The sequence below is a fragment of the Lissotriton helveticus genome, chromosome 8, assembly GCF_964261635.1.
Source record: "Lissotriton helveticus chromosome 8, aLisHel1.1, whole genome shotgun sequence".
NCBI classification, from domain to species: domain Eukaryota; kingdom Metazoa; phylum Chordata; class Amphibia; order Caudata; family Salamandridae; genus Lissotriton; species Lissotriton helveticus.
In genome coordinates this window covers 119,936,904-119,952,019 of record NC_136069.1, presented here as the reverse complement: position 1 = coordinate 119,952,019, position 15,116 = coordinate 119,936,904, and positions in this window count along the sequence as shown.

The following is a 15,116-nucleotide window of genomic DNA, read 5'->3' as shown; positions in this document are numbered from 1 at the left end:
ATAGAGTGCTGCAGCTCTGGGTTCGGAGGCTGTGCAAATAAATGGGAAAGTTTCTTTTGATAGCACCAAGTCTGATGTGATTATGACGGCCGCACTCGAGTACTTCACAGGTCTTCAAAAAGACCATTTACAGACGTTAATAAAGGAGTGGGTGCCGGGGGACGGGCACTGGAAAAAGAGACGGCACCTAGACAGGTATGTGGAGGTACGTGTCATGACCTGGATTTTTTACCACTACACGATAACGGATTTGGAAAGGCACAAGGTATGTGCGACAGCACTAAAGAGAAAGAGCAAACTGCAGCCTCCAAAATAGAAAAACACTTTTTTTTAAAGAGTGAAATTGGGCGGGAGAGCATCTGCACTGTCTATCAGTCTTGTGATCGAAATAAAAGAAGAGAGGAAAGCAGCACAGATTTTAACTTTAAATAAATGAGGTTGAAGCATGAGCACAAATATCCACTCCGTCTGACAGTTTCAGTCAGCAACTTTATAACAGCCAGTTTTCCACCAGTCACTGAAATGTGTGTGCACACTGAAACGTGTGCAGATCACATTTATAATTGTTTCACCTGATCACTGGGCATTTACAGGTTAGAATCTGATGCAAGAATTGCATTACTTACAAACAAATGCAGAGCAGTATTTCCTAAAATATTGGGATAGCAGAGACACCTCGGTGATCATGATCCTGGAGTTTAAAGTGCTTGTTATCCATCACAAGCACAATTTGCTTGTGTAGCACACACCATGTTTTTTTTTTACCAAATCTGTGAGTGACATGAGTGAAATAAAGATACCCAACAGCAGACTCCCCCCCCCCCCCCCCCCCGGGTCATCTGGGCACCACCACATTGCAGAATATGAGACTACACAAAATAATCTGACGGGTTAAAAGTTGGAAATGACAGCTATAATGAATATTCGTATTCTCAACAGCTTGCAAACAACACATGCATGAATTTTGGCAGCAATGACAAGGGCGATGGGTGGTGCAAGCTGCAGTGGCCCCCTGGTCAGTGCCCCGGCACTGAATACTTTACATATTAGGCACTGATAGTCATACAATCAAACACATGGTAAAGAAGCTGTGGTCCAGGGTACAAACAAAAGAAGGAGGAAAGCCATTGAACAAAAGCACACAAATGAGATTGACAAAAAAGCCAACCAATGATCAGCAAAGGGCCGACCCAAAGCCTACTGTAATTATTGGTATAGTATACACCAGGTCTTTTGACACAAACAGCTAAAGGTTTGGAATGGCAAGACCTAAGAATGACACACTATTCTGAATCCACAAACTCAGAAGTGTTTTCAAAACTAAAGGACTTCAAATCAAATGAAAACTGAATTTTCCAATGGAGCGCTTATTTCCACTTTTATGAATGTGCATAGATAAACAAGCATCAGGCTCTGAAATACATAATTTGGCAACTTAAAAAAAAGAGTGAAGTTTTGTCATAACAACTGAGTAAATGACGAACCTCTCAAAGTTAACCACTCCTCTTGGGGTAACAGTTCCACCTCTTGTTTACATTCGAGTGGCTTACCCACTGAAGGACACAGCCCGCCCCCTGGGTCCTACTCCAGCTCCAGTCCCATGGAGCACCCCGACTCATGGCTCCACCTCCTGATCTTTGTTCAGGCTCACTCCTTGTTCAGGTGGCTTATATGTCCAGGGAGGCATCAGATCCGTCCTGGCTCAGACACTCCTTACCTCTCATCCAGTTACTGAGGCCTCTCACATGGCAGCATGGTTCCTACAGACACCAACCTTGAACCTACAGTCTGGTCCAAAAAGGAAAAGGAAGGCACGCACTGCAAGGTTAGGGCTGCTCCTGGTGTGAGGAGGATGACTCTGTGGGGATGGTATGGGTGAGCATCAGGAGAGTCAGAAGAAAGAGAGGAGGGGACAAGTCCTACCCCTTCTAAATAGAACAAAAAGTGACCATGGGAGAGGGTGGACAAGCATACAAAAGGGCGAAGACTACTCGTGAGATGGAGCTGGAAGATAAGACGAGGACAATGCCTTCGAGCACAGGATTGCAAATAACAATGCCTTTTATTTTTGTTTTTAAAACATAAATAAAAGGCTTTGTCATTTACAATGCCAATAGCTTAAACTCGCATAAATGCGAGAACTATTGCATTGCAAATGCTTGTTAAATCTGAGCTGCAGAATCATAGAACAATGGAAAGTATTTCATGACTTTAGTAAGCTTCTGAAATGTAATGCAGTATACAATTTCTGAAGAAAAATTGACAAAGCAATCAAACGCAAAGCGTTCGATAAACACCGGCAAAACCCTGTTTCAGTTGTTTTTTATGGCGCGAAAATGAGTAAACACTGAAAAGCACTGTTTTTTTGAGGTATGGAGATCACTGGAAAACACTGAAAAAACACCACCAGAATTTACCAAAAATAGAAACTGAAAACAGGAAAGCCTAGATATGCGTTGTTGATAGCACGCTATCTCCGCAATAGAAACCAGCAATAGCCGGCAATAATTATCCTAGCTCTAAGTGCGCTTAGCGATAATTATACCCTGTTGTTGCTGATAGGCCCCTTCATCTCTTGTGGCATAGCAATCCTCTTCCCCACAGCAAGAAACACTGGAGTACTAACTTCAACCCAAACCCCATATGCTCCATTCCAACAAGTGATAGGATACTACTGTTCCTTACTAGTGCAGCATCATAGTGAAAACCTCACAACAGAGCACTCCTCTTCCCCGTCTTTGCACACAGTAAGGCCCAACCAATACCTGAACTCACAACATCACACAGGTAGGCACCAGCCTCCTCTCTTCCAATCTGCTTACCAGACTCACAACTACTGTACAGGCATATAAAAATGTAAATGCCTAAACCAAAAGCAAAGCATAAAAAATGTTTGCATCCCCCCACACATTGGCACAATTGTCCCAGTTCTCACATATTTTAACTCTGGAGGAATTCTCTAACCTTAAAAAAGTAATTTCCAATACATATTTCTACTATACAAGTCACTCTCATCCAACTGTACTAAAACATGCAGGTTAGAGACGAGTGAATGGCATTGTACGTAACAAGAGCTTGCTTAAGGACGCTGCTCCCCGGTCCGAACTTAACTTCGGTCATGACACAGGAAAACCCCAAGTTTTCTGTCATGGCCACTGCTATGCCCTCTTCACAGCAGGCTGGAGAGAGGAAGGGCCCCAACATCCTAGTGCTGCATGAAGTTCCAAGCACCTTAATCACAGTGGAAAGGATGTGGCCAGAGCTGCCTACTTTGGAACTGGGGAACCAGGTTTGAGTCTCGGCGTTGGCTCAATTCATCATATGTACGATATTGAGAGTTTGCGATGACCTAATAACGAATTTTAGCAATTCGCTATTAGATATATATTTTTTTTAATGCAGCTTGTCTTCCTTAAAGAAAAACAGGATGCGTTTTAAACTGTAAAATTAAGTTTTCTTTTTTTTAGGAGTAGGCAGTGGTCAGTGGGGCCACTGCCTGCTTTTAAAAAATGTTTCTGGATACATTCACAAAGAGGAAGATCTCCATTAGGGACCACTTCCTGTTTGCCAATGGGTTACCACCAACTCGGAGTTGGCAGTAAAATGCGGATAGTTTGCAACTGCATTTCAGTCACAAAACATTCACACATACCACGGCCAGTCGCTATTTGGAGGGGGCACCCAAAACACGCCCCTTCCTACTACCGAATCGCTAACCGATTTTGTGATTCAGTAATGGGTTACCGAATCACAAAATAGGATTTTGTACATATAAAAATGTATGTCTGGCCCAACATGCTGTGATTCTGGGCAAATCACTTAATCTCCCTGGGCTAAAAAAAAAAAGCATCCTTGTGTAACAAACTGGTGGTCATGTAAAGCCCTCCAAAACCTTTGAGTCAAGTTTGCGCTGCATTAAACTGCAAAAAATAAATAAATAAATAATAACAGCGGTCTTATAAGGTAACCCTCACTTGACGACCCAAAATGTGCAGCCTCTCGAGGGACATGCCACTTTTTCTTATGTCTCGCACTGAGCGCCATCATATCAGGATACTCATCAGCGAGCGTCTGGAACTCAAATGAGGAGCCTAGCGCCGTTAACTCAGCATTAAAGGGCCTTGTGCTGTCTTGCTGAATCTGACAAGCCTCCAGCCCTGCTGAGCGTTCCGGCTTGTTATCAACCTTTCTAGTGATTAACCTGTTCGGTGCTCATGACAAGACAGCTCGTCATGAGTCACAATGGAGCTGTGGTCATGACGAGCTGGTCTCGTCATAACGGCTCCACTCCGCCCAAGCGCAATTGGTTCCCCTCCTGTGTGGGCGAATTAATCAGAGGGCGGGGTTGTGACAAAACCAGCTCGTCATGAGCACAGCTCCACCGTGACTCATGACAAGCTGGTCTCGTCACGAGTACCGCGGCGCCGCGCTCACCCTCCCCCCGCCCCCGCACCATGGGGGAATTCCCCCCACAGGAAAGGGGTTGAGGGAATGTGTACATGTGTACCTCTTCACAGGACAATGACGAGGCTCGTGAGGGTGTGAAACTCAAATTCAAATGGTGACAACCGCCACTCTTGCAGGCAATCCATAAACATAGAGAGGATGTCTTCAAACTGTAAGGAGAGAAGTCCTCCTGAGGCACAGTCGGGAGAGACCCACGTGTTTTGCTCATCTTTTAAAAACTTCTTTTAAAGGTAATTTCTGATTTTAAGATGGTATTTTCTGCTCATATTGCACATTGCTCTTTATTGCACATTGGCCGCTCTAGGCTAGAAGTGTACCGCAAGGTCTCAGCGGGACTTCCGACACTGAGGTGGCCATTTTGGGGGTATTCAGGTCAGCGGGCTAGGTCTCATGCCCCTGAACCTATTTAAGATCACCCTGCCGCGAGCACGCACAGAGAAGTCCTCCTGAGGCACAGCCGAAAGAGACCAACGTGTTTTGCTCATCTTTTAAAAACTTCTTTTAAAGGTACTTTCTGGTTTTAAGATTGTATTTTCTGCTCATATTGCACATTGCTCTTTATTGCACATTGGCCGCTCTAGGCTAGAAGTGTACCGCAAGGTCTCAGCGGGACTTCCGACACTGAGGTGGCCATTTTGTGGATATTCAGGTCAACAGGCTAGGTCTCATACCCCTGAACCCATTTAAGATCACCCTGCCGCGAGCGAGCGCACAGAGAAGTCCTCCTGATGCACAGCCAGGAGAGACCCACGTGTTTTGCTCATCTTTTAAAAATGTCTTTTAAAGGTACTTTCTGATTTTTAGATTGTATTTTCTGCTCATATTGCACATTGCTCTTTATTGCACATTGACCGCTCTCGGCTAGAAGTGTACCGCAAGGTCTCAGCGGGACTTCCGACACCGAGGCGGCCATTTTGGGGGTATTCAGGTCAGCAGGCTAGGTCTCTTGCCCCTGAACCTATTTAAGATCACCCTGCCGCGAACGCGCAGCGGGCGCGCCACTGGCACGCCAAAGGCAAGCCCGCCTGCATCCGTCCGCGCCCGACACGCGCTCAGCGCCAGCCCCCCTGGACCAAACACAGCAGATAGAACCCCCTGCATAAGATACTCAAGAGAAAACATGACAAACTTCAATCGCACCACTAGTAACCATAGGTGTACCATTTTTCATCCTGAAAAAATGTGTCCTACAAGCCCAGTCCACTGTGAAGGCTGCAATATCAACATACCTAATTTTAGTATCCAGCCGGTTGTGTAAGAAACCCCACCCAACCTCCTACTAAGCAGAATGCCCCTAAACACCCCTGGAAATTTGCCCTGCTTAATGCTAGGCCTCGAGTGAAACATAGCATAGAAACTGCCTCCCTCATCACAGTGGAGGGCATACAGGCAGCTTTCATCACGGAGATATGGCATCTGGACCAGATTTAGTTAATGCTACCTCTCCCCCCCTTGACTACTTCTGCCATACCCTTATTAGACAACGGAAACGTGGAGTGGGCCTTGCCATCATTTACCATCATTCTATCAAGGCATCTTTTAATCCTCTAGTTATAGAAGACTGTGAAACACTCGAATTTTGCCTCAAACTATCCCATCATTATACTTTTGGAGGCACCCTCCTCTATAGATCACCAGGCCCGAGAGGCCCTTTATTATCACAAATTATAAGTGTAATAGAAAGGGGTATTTGCTCTGACTCCTATACCATTCTAGGTGACTTTAACTACCATCTAGAACTACCCATGGATCCTGACACCTCTAACCTACTTGACCTCATGAGAGGGGGTAACCTAGAGCAACTGGCTAAGGGCGCTACTCATGTAGCTGGTCACACACTAGACGGTATTTTCTCCAATAATCTCCAAATCTCCACAACTAATATTTTGCCACTAGTCTGGTCTGATCACTCAGCAATCCTCTTTGAGCTTTTAATACCGGACCACAAAATACAGAATTTAGCAGTTTGCCACACCAAGAATAGAGCCTGAAATAAGATAAAAGAGGAGTCTCTAGTTCAAACTTTTGTCCAACTGTATCACCCCCATTCCCAGCAACATAGACGATGCCACCAGAGCCTATACGAAATGGCTGGAATCGGCAGGGAACAAGCTAGCCCCCTTAAAAAGCCTCAGCCATGCCAGACAAAATCCCTCCGCCCCATGGTATTCAAAGGAGCTAAAGGACCAACAACTGGCCTGCAAACGCCTAGAAAGAATATGGAGGGAGGGCTATAAAGAAAATGAAAAAAAGAATACAAAGCAGGGCTGGCACTCTATAAACAACTTCTTAAAAGCTCAAAGCAAGTATTTTTTAGCAACAAAATTGCTTTGGGAAAAAACTCCCCCAAAGAACTTTTTAAAATTGTAAACTCCCTGGATCATCCTCAGATCCCTCTGACAGTGGCCAGTCAGGAGCTCTGCAACAAAATAGCTCAAAGTCTCTTTGACAAAGTCAACAACATTTTTCAAACTTTTTCATTGTCGGACCATGGTACCAGTTTTACTGATGAGGGGTAGGCTACCAATCCTGATATACACGTGCCCATGTTCAATTGTAAAAATGGCAGCAGGGCCCATTGCAACACAATAAACCAACATCTTTAATAGCATCTACCAAGAGGGATACTTTCCCAAGGAATGGAAACATGCATCCATCCTACCTCTACTAAAAAAGACGAATTTGGACGCGGGTAATCTCCATAATTTTAGGCCTATCTCTAGGCTACCCCTTCCCGCAAAACTCTTAGAAAGCAACCTGAATTCCCAACTGAACAGGTTTCTACAAGACTCACAAGCCCTGGACCCAACTCAATATGGGTTTAGAGAGGCCCATAGCACGGAAACGGCACTCCTGAAGTCCACAGAAGAGATCATAACAATTCTGGATCATGGGGGGAAAGCCGTTATGATTATGCTGGACTTATCTGCGGCTTTCCACACGGTCCATCACAAGTTGTTGATGGATCAGTTGGACAAGTTGGGGATCAAGAACAATGCATGGAAACTCCTCGAATCATTTCTTACAGATAGAACCCAAACAGTGACACTAGATGGATTTAAAGCAAATCTTTTTCCCTGCCGTGTGGAGTGCCACAGGGCTCATCATTAAGCCCCACGTTGTTCATCGTGTATGTATCTTCACTAGCCCCCTTAATTCAAAGTTTTGGGTTTGCATTAACATCATACGCTGATGATACCCAAATCGACGTGACTCTACTACCAGAGAACCTACACGAAACTGCAACAAGGCTGAAGGATTGTATGTAAGCAGTAGGAGACTGGATGTTCCAGAACTGCTTGAAGCTTAACTTCGGCAAAACGGAGGTGGTTCTCTTTGGAAATGATCCCACCTTTTGGACTCTTAGCTGCTGGCCAGATGAAATGGGTCCTCTACCCATCCCTATAAAAAAGGTCAAGAACCTTGGAATCTTGATCGATGATAAAATGAGTTTCAGGGACCAAATAAACCAGGTTGCCACCACCACCTCGTACATCCTTAAATAGTGCAAAAAAATCATGCCCCTGTTGCCCAAGGACTCACAACAAACTGTAGTATTGGCCCTCATAATGTCTAGACTAGACTAGACTATTGTAACAGTCTCTACCTTTCGGTTCATAAAGAATCAATGAACAAACTACAGATGCTGCAAAATGCAGCCGCTAGGCTCTTAACAGCCACCCCAAAATATAAATCCATTGCAACCAAAATAAGACAACTTCACTGGCTCACTGTCAGCAAACGCACTCAATTCAAGTCACTCTGCCTTGTGTTTAAAGCTCTGCATGGCATAGGACTGAACTTTCTTCAGCAACGCTTTACTTGGTATAAGCCCAATAGAGCTTTAAATGTAAATGTAAATGTAAATGTAGAGGTACTTGTATAGCGCACGACTACCCGGAGGCATCTCGGCGCTTGTACGAATACCGCTGAGGAACCCTTCCTGGCCTTTCCCTGTGAAGTGTCCACTCCTGATCACACCCAAGGTGAAGCCAGGCATCCCAGCGTTGTTGGGGCCGTTGTGGAGATTAAGCAAGCTATTGCCCAAAGTTGCAGAGTAGGACCCATGATTAGAATAGGCACCGAGGCGAGAATTATCAGGTCCGAGGAAATTGAGCCCAAGGCCCGCCGAGGCGGGAATTGAACCCTGGTGCCGGGCCAGACTTCTGCATCAGGGTCTGCCGCTCTAACCATTGAGCCACACTTCTTCACAAGGTCAGCAGACCAAAAACTCATCAGCATCCCTCGAGTAAAAAAAGCAAACTGGGGTGGAAGGAGCTTCACGATCAATGCGGCAAAATCGTGGAACGCACTACCACTGAGCATTAGAAACATCCCTAACCTTCTGTCCTTCAGAAAGGCACTGAAAACATGTCTTTTTGCAATCTAACTGGTTATCCCCTCGCCCAGCTCTTAGCAGGTCTTCTCTTAGCGCCAGGACACCTTCGGGTATCAGTTTGCGCTTTACAAATAGATATAACATTAACATTAACATTAAGGTGCACTATCACCCGCAAGGGTATCCGGGTGCTGAGTAGGTGTGTCCGCCTAGCCCCGCCTATGGTAGTTTGATTAATTGAAAAGCTAGGTCTTCAGCTTCTTGCGAGATTCAAGGAGAGAGAAGGCTCTGATGTGGGGTGGGAGGTCATTCCTTCTTGTTGTATAAACAAAGTATAATGATAAAATATAAAATAGGCTGGTGTGTAACAATGCATACATTAAAATTACTATTCATAAAGTTGAATGATTTTTCTTTAAAGTTATTATTTTTTTTCACATTGGCAATGAGTAAAACCATGAGCGAGAAGCCCATTAAACTGCATAAGTGACAACAGACGAATATGGCAAGGGAGCACCGATGTCCCATGGGATACTTACCAATCCCAACAAACCTCAATGTCAATGACAATGCCCAAGACCATTTTCTTTTTGGGTTATGGGTTGTAAGACCCCGGCTGTATTTAATTTTACACACACATAAAACATTTTGTCATCATAAATTTGCACAGTAACAGGAGCAAAGGGACCTGTTTGCCACAGTGCAAGAAGCCAAGCAAGAGGACTTATTTCCATTATCCATCTACTCAGAAAGAGACATCACTGGATTTCCCATTATCCATCAGCACAGGAAGTGACAGCACTGGATTTCCCATCATCCATTTGTACAGGAAGTGACAGCACTGGTTTCCTACCAAAAGTGTCTTTAAAAGAAGAAGCCCAGTATGAGGACTTATTTCCATCATCCATCTATACAGAAAATGACATCACTGGAGTTCCCATAATCCATCTACACAGGAAGTGGCATCACTGGAGTTTTCATCATCCATATGCACAGAAAGTGGCATCACTGGATTTTCCATCATCCATTTACACAGGAAGTGATATTACTGCTCCCCTCTCAGGACCTACTTAATGGTGGGTGCAATGTGTGCCCACAGCAAATACATCAATGGCAAGCCCGTCTGCGTCCATTCGCGCCTGAACTGCGCCCAGCCCCATGAACCCTGGTCCTCTAGCAGCTATCCCATTGCGATCCTTCATGGCCTTGGTCCTAGCCGCCCTTCCATACGTTGCTGCCTCACTGCATCACACAACACTGAGGGGGTGCTCTCCTGAGCATCCTGTGAGTTTTCATGCACTCACCCATACCCTACACTCACTGTATCCACACCAACAGCACCCAGCACCCCACTCACTTGCACTAACAGAGTCCTGCAACCACTCACACAACACTCACCAAGCACACCACAGTTATCTGAGATCTGCTTCACGACAATGCCCAGATGCTACTTGACCCTCACGGAAACCAGGCTGAACCTTTTTACCCACACCTAACATAGCCACAGCCCTCCACGCCTGGCACAAGATCACCAGGCAAAACAGACTTCACAAGCCTGCAGGTGGAATCGCCATTGTTCACAAGAACACCATTTGCTCGACGACCTCAATGAACATGTCATCCTCCATCATGGAACACCTGTTGTTTGAGCTCCACGTCACAGCCAACTTCCCCCTAAGCAGCCTTCTCATCTATATACCCCTGAGACAATGCGCCAACTTCACTGACTTCATCACGTACATCGTCGCATCACCTGCCCTCGATTCTATCAATTACATCCTACTTGGAGAGCTGAACTTCCATCTGAAAGACCACACCAACCCCAATTCAAAAGCAATCATCGAAGACCTTGGAAGTGACAAAAAGCATAGCGATGTACCCACATAAATGGATACCCCTGTACCCTATTTTCACAACCTTCAACAACATCTGAATCGAGGAGATCACAAGTCTCCTGGACAAACCATGGCCTCAGCAACTTCAGCATCCTTGTCCAGGTCCAAAGCACATGTACCATCTCCAGACCAGCCCACAGACATTGAAACAGCATCACAGACAAGGACTGTAAACACCACTCTCAACACCCACCGAGTTGAACACAGCAACAGCCTCCCCAAAGCCATCAGGAATTCCAACAACTGGCTCAACTCCTGCACTGACTCCCTAGCCCTGCTCAAACATCACAATGCAAATAGATCTAGACCACAGTCCTGAGACAGTTCCATCAAATGATCCGGACCACCAGATGTGTTGTTCTGGCAGACTGCATTGATGCCAGCACTAACAGAAGAAAAGCAATCTTCACCATTGGGGAGGATTTCACCTCCCCAGTGGCTGCCTTCAACTCGATCAGCTCCACGCAGGAAATCTGCAATCATTTCTCTCACTTTTTCAGCAATAATATCACTGCTGTTTACAGCAATTTCAACCTGCAACCAGATGCAACAGACCTAGCCAAATGCTTTCCGATCTTATCCAAAGAACCAATGCTATCCACATAGCCTGTCATCTCCTCAGAAGAAACCACCACCACCGTGAAGTCTATCCACTCAGGGGCCCCATCAGAATCCTGCCCCCACTACACCTACTCCAAAGGACTGCAACCCATCAGCGTCATGCCCACACCCATTAAGAATGTCTCATCCTCTACCTTTTCAGATTCTTGGACACAAACAACTGACTTCCCACTGCTGAAGAAACCCTCTGCGGACCCTTTTACGATCACCAACTACAGGTTGATCTCCTTGCTTACATTCCCTGCCACGGTCTTACAGACAATCATTAACAGACACCTCACCGAATACCTCAATGACACCAACTCCTCAACAGAACTGACAGCATGGAAACTGCCCTCATCGCCGCAATGGTTGACATCTGCATGGCTAAGGACAGCAGAGACATGGTGGCCCTCCTCCTCCTGAACCTCTCTGCAGTATTTGACAATGTCTTCTAACCCATCCACATCCAACACGTACGCAACGGTGGAATCCAAGGAGACGTACTCTGATGGATCTGCTCCTGCCTGAATGGAAGGACCGAGCCAGTAACCCAGGCACCACACACCTCGGATTGCCGCAACATCATCTGTAGAGTTCTGCAAGGATCTTCCCTGAACCCGACCTTCTTCAAAGCATACATGATCCCTCTCGCCAACATCATTCGCTCCTGTAACATCAATGTCCTCTCCTATGCTGAGGACACACAACTCGTTCTCTCACTCACTGACAAGCCACCCAGAACCTGGATCAAGATCAATGCCTGTATGACTGAGATCACCTACAGGATGAAGACCAACCGTCTAAAGCTGAACACCGACAAGACCGAAATTGTGACCTTGTGAAGAGCACTTCACTGTGAAACTTCACCTCGTGGTCTACAGAGCTAGGATTGACAACCACCACCTACGCCAAGAACCTTGGGGTCGTCATCAACAGTAAACTCGGCATGACCACCCAAGTCAACTTTGTCACCGCCTCATGCTTCCATACTCAGAAGATGCTAAAGAAGATTTTCAAATGGCTTCCAATCAGCACCATCATGCAGGACCTAGTCACAAGCAAGCTGGAAACACCCTCTATGCTGATCAGCGAAAAACTTTCCAGAAGGATGTAAACCATTCAGAATTATTCTGAACGTCTCATGCTGCACTCACATCGTACCAGACCTAAAGAAATTAAATGAAATTTTATATAGAGCACTAAACCCGAGGGTATCAAAGTGCTCATGCAGATTGGGAAACAACCGATAGAAACTAAGAAACAACACTCACTGGAGAGATAAGAGCCAGGTTTGAAGATGCTTGCAAAATATGGAGAAGGACTCCAGAGCCGCGAATGTGCACAGGTAAAGTATTCCACAATTTAGCCGCCGCCACAGAGAAGGAGCAGCCACCCCATCTGGTTTTGTGGAATCTGGGGACAATTACCTTCCTGTGAGAGGATGATCTGAACAGTCTTTTAGGAGTATACCACTGGAAGGATGTCCTGAAGGGCGCAGGTCCTTGATGGTGGACAGCCAGGAAGACCATGCAGATGGCTTTATATACTACTCTCTTTCTTAGTGGCAAGAAGCGTAGTGAGCGAATGCCATCCTTCACCGCGACATGTTTAGGCAAATTCAAAAAAAGGCAGGCTGCCACATTCTGAATAACCTGAAGCCTATTCAGCGAGGACTTGTTGATATTCAGATATAAAGCATTGCAGAAGCCTAAGCAAGATATTATCAAGGTGATTACTACTGTTACTCTGAGTGTGAGAGCCTCCCTCCGGTCGGCAATCCCCCGCAAAGCCCCATTGGGGCCCATCGGGAGACGGGTAGGGGAAAGACCGACCGGAGACATTTTAAGGTGTGATAAAGGCGGCTTTATTGGGAACAGGTGCATCTTAACAAAACCACATCCTTGGCCTTTGCCGTACAAAACTAGTCCTAACTAAATAAACACGTACCTGCTCAAACCCCCCACCCCCACCCCTAAAAAGTTCCCCCGCAACAACATATACCTAGTTATCAATTACCCAAACACCTGCCTCAACTGTTTTAAAACTCCTGCCAACTGTACACTCCCTCCCCCTCTGTCAATGAAACCTCATTCCTCCTATCCTATCCCCCCCCCTTAACTAGGAAAAGCACCACTCGAAAGCCCCATACAGCTTTCGACCCCCCCATAGGGCCCTTGCACCTTCGGATTCCTGCGCAACCCAACCGCCCGATCCACTGCCTCCTTCAGCTGCACAATATATAGCTCATCCCGTATCGTGACAAGTGCACGCCTTCCTCCCTGAAAAAATAACTGCCCCATACCTCAGCTCCGGGTGCTCCATCCTACCTACGCCTTCTTTCTCACAAAAAACCCTCATCTCCCTGTTAAATTTCCTCCGTGTCCTGTCAATAGCCGCAGGCCTCTCTGCCCCTCTCCAGCACCGCCTAGGAATGAATGAATTCCGACCAAATGACGTAACACCCCGCCCACTGCCTCCTAATTTCCATCAAGTCCCTTTTCATTTGCTTCACCAATGCCAGTCCCTTACACTGCACCAAATCGTTGTCTCCTAAGTGGATGACTACCACATCAGGACAGACACCCCCCCGCACCACATTGTTTAAAACGAGCACCAACTCGTGCCAACGCATACCCCCTTTCCCCCTCCAATGACACCTAAACAACTGTTCATCCAACTCCAAATTGAGGTTCCTGTGTTTTTCCCATTCGGCCCTCTCCGCTCTCTTAACAAAGGAATGGCCCACCACGTAAATGCTCATTGCTGCCGCAGCCGGCCCCGCCACCGCACCTGCAAAGATACATATGTAAGTAATGGGCCAAACATGTCAACCTCACTCTACCCCTCCACCCCGCAGCCTGACGTACGTCCTATAACAGTCCCATTTCCATCGTCCCAGCCGTTTTATCTCCTCCTTACCCCAACCCCTTCGCGCTGCCTCCGTCGCCGCACCAATGCGAAAGGAATGCGTCCCGAATTCCTTTGGGTCCTCACCCATAGACCGTAGGGCATGCCGCAGGACCCACAGCAGCTGAGCCGCCGTCACTCGCCCGGCCCCCCGCCAGCCAAAAACCTCCGCCCCATCCTGCTCCCGCCCCTCTGCCAACCGTCTCCCCCATTCCGCCGGACACACCGCCTACGACCTCCCCGGACCCAGCACCACCCAATTGCCTTCTCCGCGCTGATCAGTCTTAGACCGCTGCAAACGCACCGCCACCTCCCGGCCCTGCAACTCCACCTCTTCCCAACTCACCCCCGGCCCCCCGCGCAACCCCACCAGCTCCGACACCCGGAAGGCACCAAAAAACATTCACGACATCAGTGTTGAAAACAGAACCATCTCCGCCTGATCCCTGCGCGCCTCCGGTAGGAGGCGCACTAAGCCTTCCAACATTACTTCTGTAATTGGCCGACGCCGCCGCACTCGCGCCCCCTTCTCTCTCTCCCAACCCTCCAACAGCCGACCTCCCAACTCTCCCACCGAAGGTGCATAACCCCACCAGAGCTTCCCCATGAACACCACCCCAGCCAACTTTCCCGCAATCGTCACCCTCGCCTGCCCTTTGTCCATCAGACCGAGCATGAACCGCACCACCTGCTCTTCCCGACGCCACTTGCCACACCGCCTTACCGCACCCGAACGTAGAAACTCCAACCAAGCCTGCTCATAAGCCCTCCATGTGGACGCCGCCACCGACGCCTTCACCAGCTGAACGACCCGCGTTCTCCCACCGTCCAAAGCTCCTCCGGCACCTGTGTCTTGACTGCATCCGCCTCCGTGGCTAGCCCATGGAACCTCTGCCACTGTGAAC